We start from the raw sequence: 9,526 nt of genomic DNA on the forward strand, positions 1-9,526 counted from the left end.
AGAACAGTAATAAAATAATGACACAGACTGGTTCTTAAATGGTGCTTTTCTACTCTACCTGAGCACTGGAAGCACTTTATACATGTCTTAGCATGTAGATTTATTAGAAATATTCTGAAACACATGCACAAACATCTAACCAGCAGGCAGGAATTATAGATGGGTCATTAGGGGTCTCCAAAGTATCAAAGGTGAGAATTAAGTTAAATTAGTATTCATTTTGTTTGAAATCTTTAATGTTCACATATCAATAATCAACTATGTCAACCATTATGGGAAGGACAAACTCTTAACTGGCTCCAGAGTAACTGCAGCTTATTAATACTTCTGAAAATAGTCAGATTCTGTCCCTGGTAGCAGTGAAAGAAGAACTAAAGGTAATATGTAATAAGCAAGAAGCATCAGGTAATGAATGTCACAAAGCAAACCTTCTTCACAATTCACTTTTATTTGGCAATAAGTTGAAAGTACAGTGAAGACAAATCAGTCTGATTATTATGCAGTTGTGTCAATACATCACCTGAACTCTGATTGCCTTTCAGCAGTTTGGCCCTGGAACAACAAAGGCAGTATTAGAATCAATTGTTAGATTTAACAGGAGAGATGCACTTTATTTCTGAAAATAAAACCCTCATTTGGAAGCTGTGCTTAATCTCCCCCACACTTATGAATGGGTCAGATGGGTAGTGATTGATATAATCATTGGGAAGGCCATTCAGAGCATGTTCTGGGCATGAAGACATACATACATGCAAGTCACATCCACAGGTGGCTCACTTCACGGGAACTTCTTTTCTGCAGCTGACCTGTCAAAATAAAATTAATTCATTTTCTGTATGTATATATAAAAACTAAAGAAATCACCTGTTTTGCAAGTATCTTTATGACTCTGCGTTATTGCATCTACATTATAATCAGTCCAGTATTTTTTGCCCACTTCAAACATAGTACCAGTCAAAAGTTTGGACACACTCACCCATTCGTTTGAATGGGTGAGTGTGTCCAAACTTTTGAATATCTTTCTTGTATTATGGCAAATACCAGATATCACTTTTTGGCAGACGGGTCAATTCGCGTGCAGCGTTTACTTCATATTTACACTAAAACAATAACGAGCTTACCTACTCCAGTGTCTCAGCGCACGTGTGGAGAGCAGCTCAGCTAACGCGCAGTGCCGCATCTGTTCAAGAGAGAGCTAGCTGCCCTTACCGGCTACATTTAATCTACAGAAATGTTGCTGCTATTAACACTTTTAAGTACATACAAGCATTCCAGTTACAAAGACTGACTTTCTCTAAGCTCCTCGAGCCACGACACCAACCAACTACTAATGCTGCTGCTGCTTCTTCTTCTTCTTCGACGGTTATTGGTCAAATGACGAACTGATGCAATGCCGCCACCAAGTGGTTCAGAAAATCTACTGCTAACATTCTGCCACAAAAAAAGTCTAATTGATAATCAGAAGATCGCTTTAGGCTGAATCTGAGCAGAGAGTGTAGCTCTGCACACTTCAGAATTTATCCTGCTATCTTTATTAGCAGTCATATCATCGATATACACCAGTGACTTTGTTCCACTGGCAGACATGCCATAACAATCATAGACATACAATGCCTCCACCTCCAGCATGTTTGGCAGATGATGCAGCATGCTTCAGTTCACGAGCTGTTCCTTTCCTTCTCCAGCAGACTGAAGCCTGAAATGTTTGCTAATGGGGATTACTTACACATATGCTGACCTCATGATCTGAATTTCTATCTGTGCTTAATTTAAGCATCCACCATTCTGTCAGTGAATATGACAGAAAATAAGGAAAATAATTGAACTGGCAGGTCTGCATATGTTGCACAGGTCTCTTCACATGTGTCAATGTGACAAGTTCACACTGAGCACATGCAACAGCCGTGAAAGAGTGTGGAGACACCATGACCAATGTTACAATGCCCACATCTGAACAGAATGGGGTGCCATTGGCAGACATGTCAGCTCTGCTGTTTCTCTGCCAGCGGAACTCCACTGTGCTGACCTCTGAGCACAGGTGTAGGACATCAGGCCCATATGCCACTCACATGCAGTCCATCACAACAATTACCTCCTGACACTTCCTCCAAGATTTTACACTCAGTATAAATACCCAGAGTGGATTAAAGCTCATTTTGTACATTACCTTTGATGTACAGTTATTTCTCCCCTTAAAGTGATCAGATGTAAACGCTTAAATCAAGTATGGAGGAAGCCATGACACACCACAGATATGGGGTTTCAATTCAACTTGATTTATATAGCACAAAATTACAAGTTGCCTCAAGATATTTTTAATCTGTAAGGCAAAGACCCCAAAATATTAGAGACCCCAACAATCAGACTATACCCTATAAGTAGCACTTGGCACAGGTGGGAAGGAAGAACTCACTTTTAACAAGAAGAGACTTGGCAGAACCAGGCTCAGGGAGGGGCAGCCATCTGCTGTGATTGACTGGGGGATCAGGCGAAAGAGATACAGTGGTATGCAAAAGTTTGGGCACCCCTGATAATTTTCATGATTTTATTTTATAAATCGTTGGCTGTTCGGATCAGCAATTTCAGTTAAATATATCATATAGCAGATGAACACGGTGATATTTGAGAAGGGAAATTAAATTTATAAGATTTACACAAAGTGTGCAATAATTATTGAAGCAAAATTCAGCAGGTGCATAAGTTTTGGCACCCTTGTCATTTTATTGATTTGAATACCTTTAGCACTAATTGTTGGAACACAAAATTTGTTTTGTAAGCTCATTGACCCTTGACCTACATACACAGGTGAATCCAATTATGAGAAAGGGTTAAGGTGGCCAATTGCAAGTGTTTCTCCGCTTTGCATCTTCTCTGAAGAGTGGTAACACGGGAGCCTCAAAGCAACTCTCAAATGAGCTGAAAACAAAGATTGTTCAACATCATGGTTTAGTGGCTCAGTGCTTTGTAAGATTTTCACACACACACACACACACACACACACACACGTCTTGTGCTTTTATTAATCTTTTTAATTCTCTCCTTCCTTACAGAGTCCATATTTATACCCATCATTAACCTTTAATTACTAAATACTAATTAATGTTCCAGGAGCTTCACTGAAACTGGAGAAATGTTAAACTGAACCTAAAACTGACCTGAAACCAGTAAAAGTGATGATTCACAGAGTGGGTGAGTTTAGTATTAATGAGTCGGGGAGTGTGTCGGGCGGTGGCCGAGGGCGGAGGCCCTGGCGGACCGATCCCCGGCTATCGAAACTGGCTGTTGGGACATGGAATGTCACCTCTCTGGTGGGGAAGGAGCCTGAGCTAGTGCGTGAGGTTGAGAGATACCAGCTAGACATAGTTGGGCTCACCTCAACGCATGGCCTGGGCTCTGGAACCAGTCTCCTGGAGAAGGGCTGGACTCTGTTCCAGTCTGGAGTTGCCCTCGGTGAGAGGCGGCGAGCTGGGGTGGGTATTCTTGTATCCCCCCGGCTTGCTGCCTGTACGTCGGAGTTTTCACCGGTGGACGAGAGGGTAGTTTCCCTGCGCCTTCGGGCTGGGGAACGGGTCCTGACTGTTGTTTGCGCTTATGCGCCGAATGACAGTTCAGGGTACCCACCCTTTTTGGAGTTGCTGGGTGGGGTGCTGGAGAGTGCTCCATCTGGTGACTCCATAGTCTTGCTGGGAGACTTCAACGCTCACGTGGGCAATGACAGTGAGACCTGGAGGGGCGTGATTGGGAGGAACGGCCTGCCCGATCTGAACCCGAATGGTGTTTTGTTATTGGACTTCTGTGCAAACCACAGTTTGTCCATAACAAACACCGTGTTCGAACACAAGGATGTCCATAAGTGCACATGGCACCAGGACACCCTAGGTCGCAGGTCGATGATCGATTTTGTAATCGTATCATCAGATCTGCGGCCGTATGTTCTGGACACTCGGGTGAAGAGAGGAGCTGAGCTGTCAACTGATCACCACCTGGTGGTGAGTTGGATCAGGTGGCGGGGGAAGATGCTGGACAGACCTGGCACACCTAAACGTATTGTGAGGGTGCGCTGGGAACGCCTGGCAGAAGCCCCAGTCCGGGAGATCTTCAACTCCCACCTCCGGCAGAACTTCGACAGCATTCCGAGGGAGGCTGAGGACATTGAGTCCGAATGGACCATGTTCCGCACCTCCATTGTTGAGGCGGCTGCTCAGAGCTGTGGCTGCAAGGTGGTTGGTGCCTGTCGTGGTGGTAACCCCCGAACCAGATGGTGGTCACCGGAGGTGAAGGGAGCCATCAAGCTGAAGAAAGAGTCCTATCGGGCTTGGTTAGCCTGTGGGACTCCGGAGGCAGCTGACAGGTATCGACAGGCCAAGCGGAATGCAGCTCGGGTAGTGGCCAAAGCAAAAACTCGGGTGTGGGGAGGAGTTCGGTGAGGCTATGGAAAAAGACTTTCGGACGGCATCGACGCGATTCTGGCAAACTGTCAGGCGACTCAGGAGGGGAAAGCAGTGCTTCACTCACACTGTTTATAGTGCGGGGGGGGGTGCTGCTGACTTCAACTGAGGCTATAGTCGGACGGTGGAAGGAATACTTCGAGGACCTTCTGAATCCCACTGACACGCCTTCTGTAGTGGAAGCAGAGTCTGGGGATGAGGGGGATGACTTGACCATCACTGGGGGTGAGGTCACTGAGGTAGTTAAACAACTCCTTGGTGGCAGAGCCCCTGGGGTGGACGAGATTCGCCCTGAGTTCCTGAAGGCTCTGGATGTTGTAGGGCTGTCGTGGTTGACACGCCTCTGCAACATCGCGTGGAGATCTGGGGCAGTGCCATTGGATTGGCAGACCGGGGTGGTGGTCCCCATCTTTAAGAAGGGAGACCGGAGGGTGTGCTCCAACTTTCGGGGGATCACACTCCTCAGCCTCCCCGGTAAGGTCTATGCCAGGGTGCTGGAAAGGAGGGCGTCCGTTAGTCGAACCTCGGATTCAGGAGGAACAATGCAGTTTTCGTCCTGGTCGTGGAACGCTGGACCAGCTCTTTATCCTCTCAAGGATATTCGAGTGTGCGTGGGAGTTTGCCCAACCAGTCTACATGTGCTTTGTGGACTTGGAGAAGGCATTCGACCGTGTTCCTCGGGGTGTTCTTTGGGAGGTTCTGCGGGAGTATGGGGTGTCTGGCCCATTGTTGCGGGCCATTCAGTCCTTGTACAACCACAGTGAGAGCTTGGTCCGTATAGCCGGTAATAAGTCGGATTTGTTTCCTGTGGGTGTTGGACTCCGTCAGGGCTGCCCTTTGTCACCGATTCTGTTCATAATTTTTATGGACAGAATTTCTAGGCGTAGCCAGGTGGCGGAAGGCTTCTTCCTTGGTGGCCTCAGAGTCACATCTCTGCTTTTTGCAGATGATGCGGTTCTGTTGGCTTCATCACGGGGGGGCCTCCAGCTCGCAGTGGAACGGTTCGCAGCCGAGTGTGAAGCGGCTGGCATGAGAATCAGCACCTCTAAGTCTGAGGCCATGGTCCTCAGCCGGAAAAGGGTGGAGTGCCATCTCCGGCTCAGGAACGAGTTCTTGCCTCAAGTGGAGGAGTTTAAGTATCTCGGGGTCTTGTTCACGAGTGATGGGAGAAGGGAACGGGAGATCGACAGGCGGATCGGGGCTGCTTCTGCAGTGATGCGGACGCTTGCACCGGTCCGTCGTGGTTGAAGAGGGAGCTTAGCGTAAAAGCGAGGCTCCTGATTTACCGGTGTCGATATACGTTCCTACCCCCTCACCTATGTAACGAGCTTGGGTAGTGACCGAAAGAATAAGATCGCGAATACAAGCGGCAGAAATGAGTTTCCTTCGAAGGTGACTGGCCTCTCCCTTAGAGATAAGGTGAGGAGTGCGGCCATCCGGGAGGGGCTCGGAGTAGAGCCGCTGCTCCTCCACATCGAAAGGAGCCAGTTGAGGTGGCTCGGGCATCTGATTAGGATGCCTCCTGGCCGCCTCCTGGGTGAGGGGTTCCGGGCATGTCCCACCGGGAGGAGGCCCCGTGGTAGACCCAGGACACGCTGGAGAGATTGTGTATCTCGGCTGGCCTGGGAACGCCTTGGGGTCCCTCCGGATGGCTGGAGGAGGTGGCTGGGGAGAGGGAAGCTTGGGCTTCTCTGCTTAAGCTTCTGCCCCCGCGACCCGGCCCCGGATAAGCGGAAGAAAATGGATGGATGGATGGATGGAGTCGGGGAGTACTGAGGGTTCACAGATGGGAGAGGCCGTCCTTTAAGTAGGTTTGATATGTAAGAAATTTGTCTTTAGGGTTTGTACTTAAAAACTGTGCTAACACAAAAGTTTTCATCTGTCAAGGAGATGATTTTAACCCCAAACTTTATTAAACAAGCCTAAATCTGAGTAATTATGTTACCTAAACCTGCCTGAACTGTAAGTGAGAAATATTAAAACAGAGCCGTGTTGGCCTTCAGAGCTCTACTGTCAAATGTTTATGTGCACAATGTGATAAACTGGAACAGCAACTAATTTGGCTGCAGGTCAACCACCATTGAGCTGATACTGTTTTATGTTTAAGAAATGTTGAAACTTTAGAAAAATAAAACACAACTTAAAAAAGTCAGAAATTGAAAGTCAGTCTCCCTTTTTTTTTTTTTGTAGTCAGTTTGCAACATATTAGGATCATTTCAGGTCTCATATTTGGACTGACATCTCGTTATCAAGCACGTCACAGGGACCACGTGATGGCACTGCTTTTTGTAGTCTAACAGGGAACTAGAATATTGTCTTGTCTGGTCAGGTACTTAATAAACTGTCTATATTTGGACACTTCCAGGCTGAAGTTTCCTCTGTTACAGTCACCAAGTACGATAAACTAAGGAGCGCCACTTTATCTGCCTCCACATTTATTGATGGGCGAGTGAAACGCTGTGCCTCCTGCATGTTGGCTTGCAGTGGAATGGTTGACCCTCACCCAGCAGTGCTGGATGTAATGTGTTCCAAAGGAATGCATTTACATGCATGCATTATGTAATTACATTACAGTTGCAATTATGTTAATGCTTGGGTCCTCCAGTTATCTGCACGTTGGGCAGGCACAAAGGGAAAATAAAAATAAAACTACATTTGCTTTTTTCTTCCTGCTACAATCAGCTGACTTGAGCTCCTGTGCAGGAGGAGGAAAACGGTGGAGCCGTCTACAGCTTTTCATGAGAAGAGTATATGGACAATACTTTTTTTTTTAATTCCGCAAAAGGACAAAGCTTGATGGTAAACTGAAAACTGCCTCCAGGGACAGAACAGGTTTGTGTTACACTGCTAAACACAACTTCAGCTCTTTGCAAGTATCTGCACAGACAACATGCTAACACAGAGTCAGCCAAGAACCCAGAGTGCTGATGAAGCTGAGCACATGCTGACCTCCAGCCCAGCAGCCAGAGCCTCATCTTCAACAGGTAACAGAGGCAGTGACGAGCAGCCAGCCTTGCAGCACTGCAGCCTTCGACTCTACCTGTGCGTGTTTCTACAGCAGAATCCCTGTAAAGATTACAGCTTAACAAAACATGTACAGATTTTGGTCCACAGTATATTTTTATGTCTTAGTCTGAACTACTGATCTGAACCTCAAGCTTTCATTTGAATGACTTCTGATAATCAGGAACAACAAGAATATTTCTCAGATGGTTTGATTGAGTATGAAACTGTTAATTATCTTTGTGTAGGCCAGGTCTACTGTAATATGAGCCCAGACACAATGCAGTCTCTAAAGAAAGAGATCATCTGACTGTTTTATCTTGAAATATTAAATGACAGTCAATCAAATAGGAACATTCTGATTATCAGTTTAAAATATTTAAAATTTGCCTCTTTTTTCATGGGTATTGAAGTTTGCAAGCACTTACCTGTGGGTGAGTGTGTCAAGTAAAGATGGTTGCAGCCATGGTCATAGGAGCCGTATTGACCATATGCAATATACAGCATAATTTGGTGAAATTGGATGCTTTTTGATCCCTGATAGCTACCACCTGCTGCTCACTGTTGACGGGGCAAAGTGTCGTTCCTGCTATTCTCAAGAACTTCATAAAAGGTGACTGGACTTATCTAAACCCTAGTGGGGGTTGTCCCCTTTGGAGGTGGTTGTGACCCATTGTCTGTGTAGCTACTCAGTCATCCAGGTCATAGTACTTTCTGTGAAACCACTGTGAGATTTGTGAGACCTTGTCACTTCAGGTGACCTCAATAGGTGTGAGTGGGGTTTGAGGCACCTGGAAGGGATCTCTAGGCTGTATTTTAGGAAGCTGACAGCTGCTATCATGAGCCACCGCCTCTGTTCAATGCTGGCCGTTCACAGTGGACATAGATGGCCTCTTTCAAATCATCTTTGTTCTCAGTACAAATGTGAACAGTGGGCGTCCTCAAAACACATGTGGTTATTCCAATTGGGCCTTCGTCAAATCAGAGGAGATGCACAGGAACGATAGTGAGACACCAACTAACATTATCTCTTACGTAGCAGGTTTGTCAGAGAAATGCAGGAGAATTTGCTCCAAGCATGACATCCCAGACACACTTTAAGACTCAAACTGGTCCCAAGGACAAAACCCCCAAACGCAGACTAAGCAACATAGTGTTTGCTGTGCAGTGCAGACAGGAGTGGAAACTTCAGGCAGCAACACAGCTCAGCTGATCACAGCCTGCACACCAAGAAAATTTACTGGCGCTCACAAGACAAAGTTGTGATTTTTCTCCCCAAGTGGAGCCACAACAGCTGATCTTAGGGTTCCCCCACCTTCTGAATCCCACTGTAACCCCTGAGCATCCTCATTTTTGTGTTTCGCTGTGGAGGCGCAGTGACCCTCTGCTATGTAGGCAACAGAAAATAGAGTTTTTAAATTCCCTTTCACAGCTTGTGTCCTACATGACACATTCAAGCTGAGTCCATTCATTAGGATTCAAATTTAGATTGGAATAATCTTTGTATTCTCATGTAATATTATTTAATCTTATTATATCAAGATAGCAGGTTCAGATAGCTTTACACAGAAAAAAGCTGGTACAAATAGCTCCTTTTACTTTCTTACTTTGAGTACAATTCAGAGCCTGTACTTTTTCACTTTTACTTGAGTAAAGAAGTTGAAACAGTACTTCAACTTTTACCAGAGTATTTTTTTTCTTTTAAATATTTGTACTTCTAATTAAGTACAGAATCTCTGTACTTTTACCACCTCTGCTAAAATGTGAACAAATTTATTTGGTCTAAATAACTTGGTCCTGTTTCTTCCTAGTATTAGTCATGATGTCTGACATTAACTTTCTATTTAATTATTTATTATTTGTATTTCATTTATAATGTATTTGTTCAGATTGCAATGTAATTATATATATTTTTATTTATATATTCTGCATTTTATTTTCAATTTAGCATTTATTTTCAAGAGATTGTAGAAGTGCATGAGATTTCATGGTGTTGACTGTTCATCTAGTGCAATAAATGCAGTTGTTTACAAAGTCGATGAGTAATCGTGTTAAATAATCATGATTATGATTTT

General features: G+C 45.1%; 1 long non-coding RNA gene across 1 annotated transcript; it reads right to left on the reverse strand.

The window, feature by feature from the left end:
• Window positions 1–418: 418 nt before the first annotated feature.
• LOC115789810 (uncharacterized) lies at window positions 419–1,350 on the reverse strand. The gene is made up of 3 exons (XR_004020727.1): window positions 1,122–1,350; window positions 750–806; window positions 419–552 (listed from the first exon to the last, which is right to left on the reverse strand). It is a non-coding gene; the product is annotated as an uncharacterized LOC115789810 (long non-coding RNA).
• Window positions 1,351–9,526: the final 8,176 nt, after the last annotated feature.

The sequence above is a fragment of the Archocentrus centrarchus genome, chromosome 12 (assembly GCF_007364275.1).
Source record: "Archocentrus centrarchus isolate MPI-CPG fArcCen1 chromosome 12, fArcCen1, whole genome shotgun sequence".
NCBI lineage: Eukaryota > Metazoa > Chordata > Actinopteri > Cichliformes > Cichlidae > Archocentrus > Archocentrus centrarchus.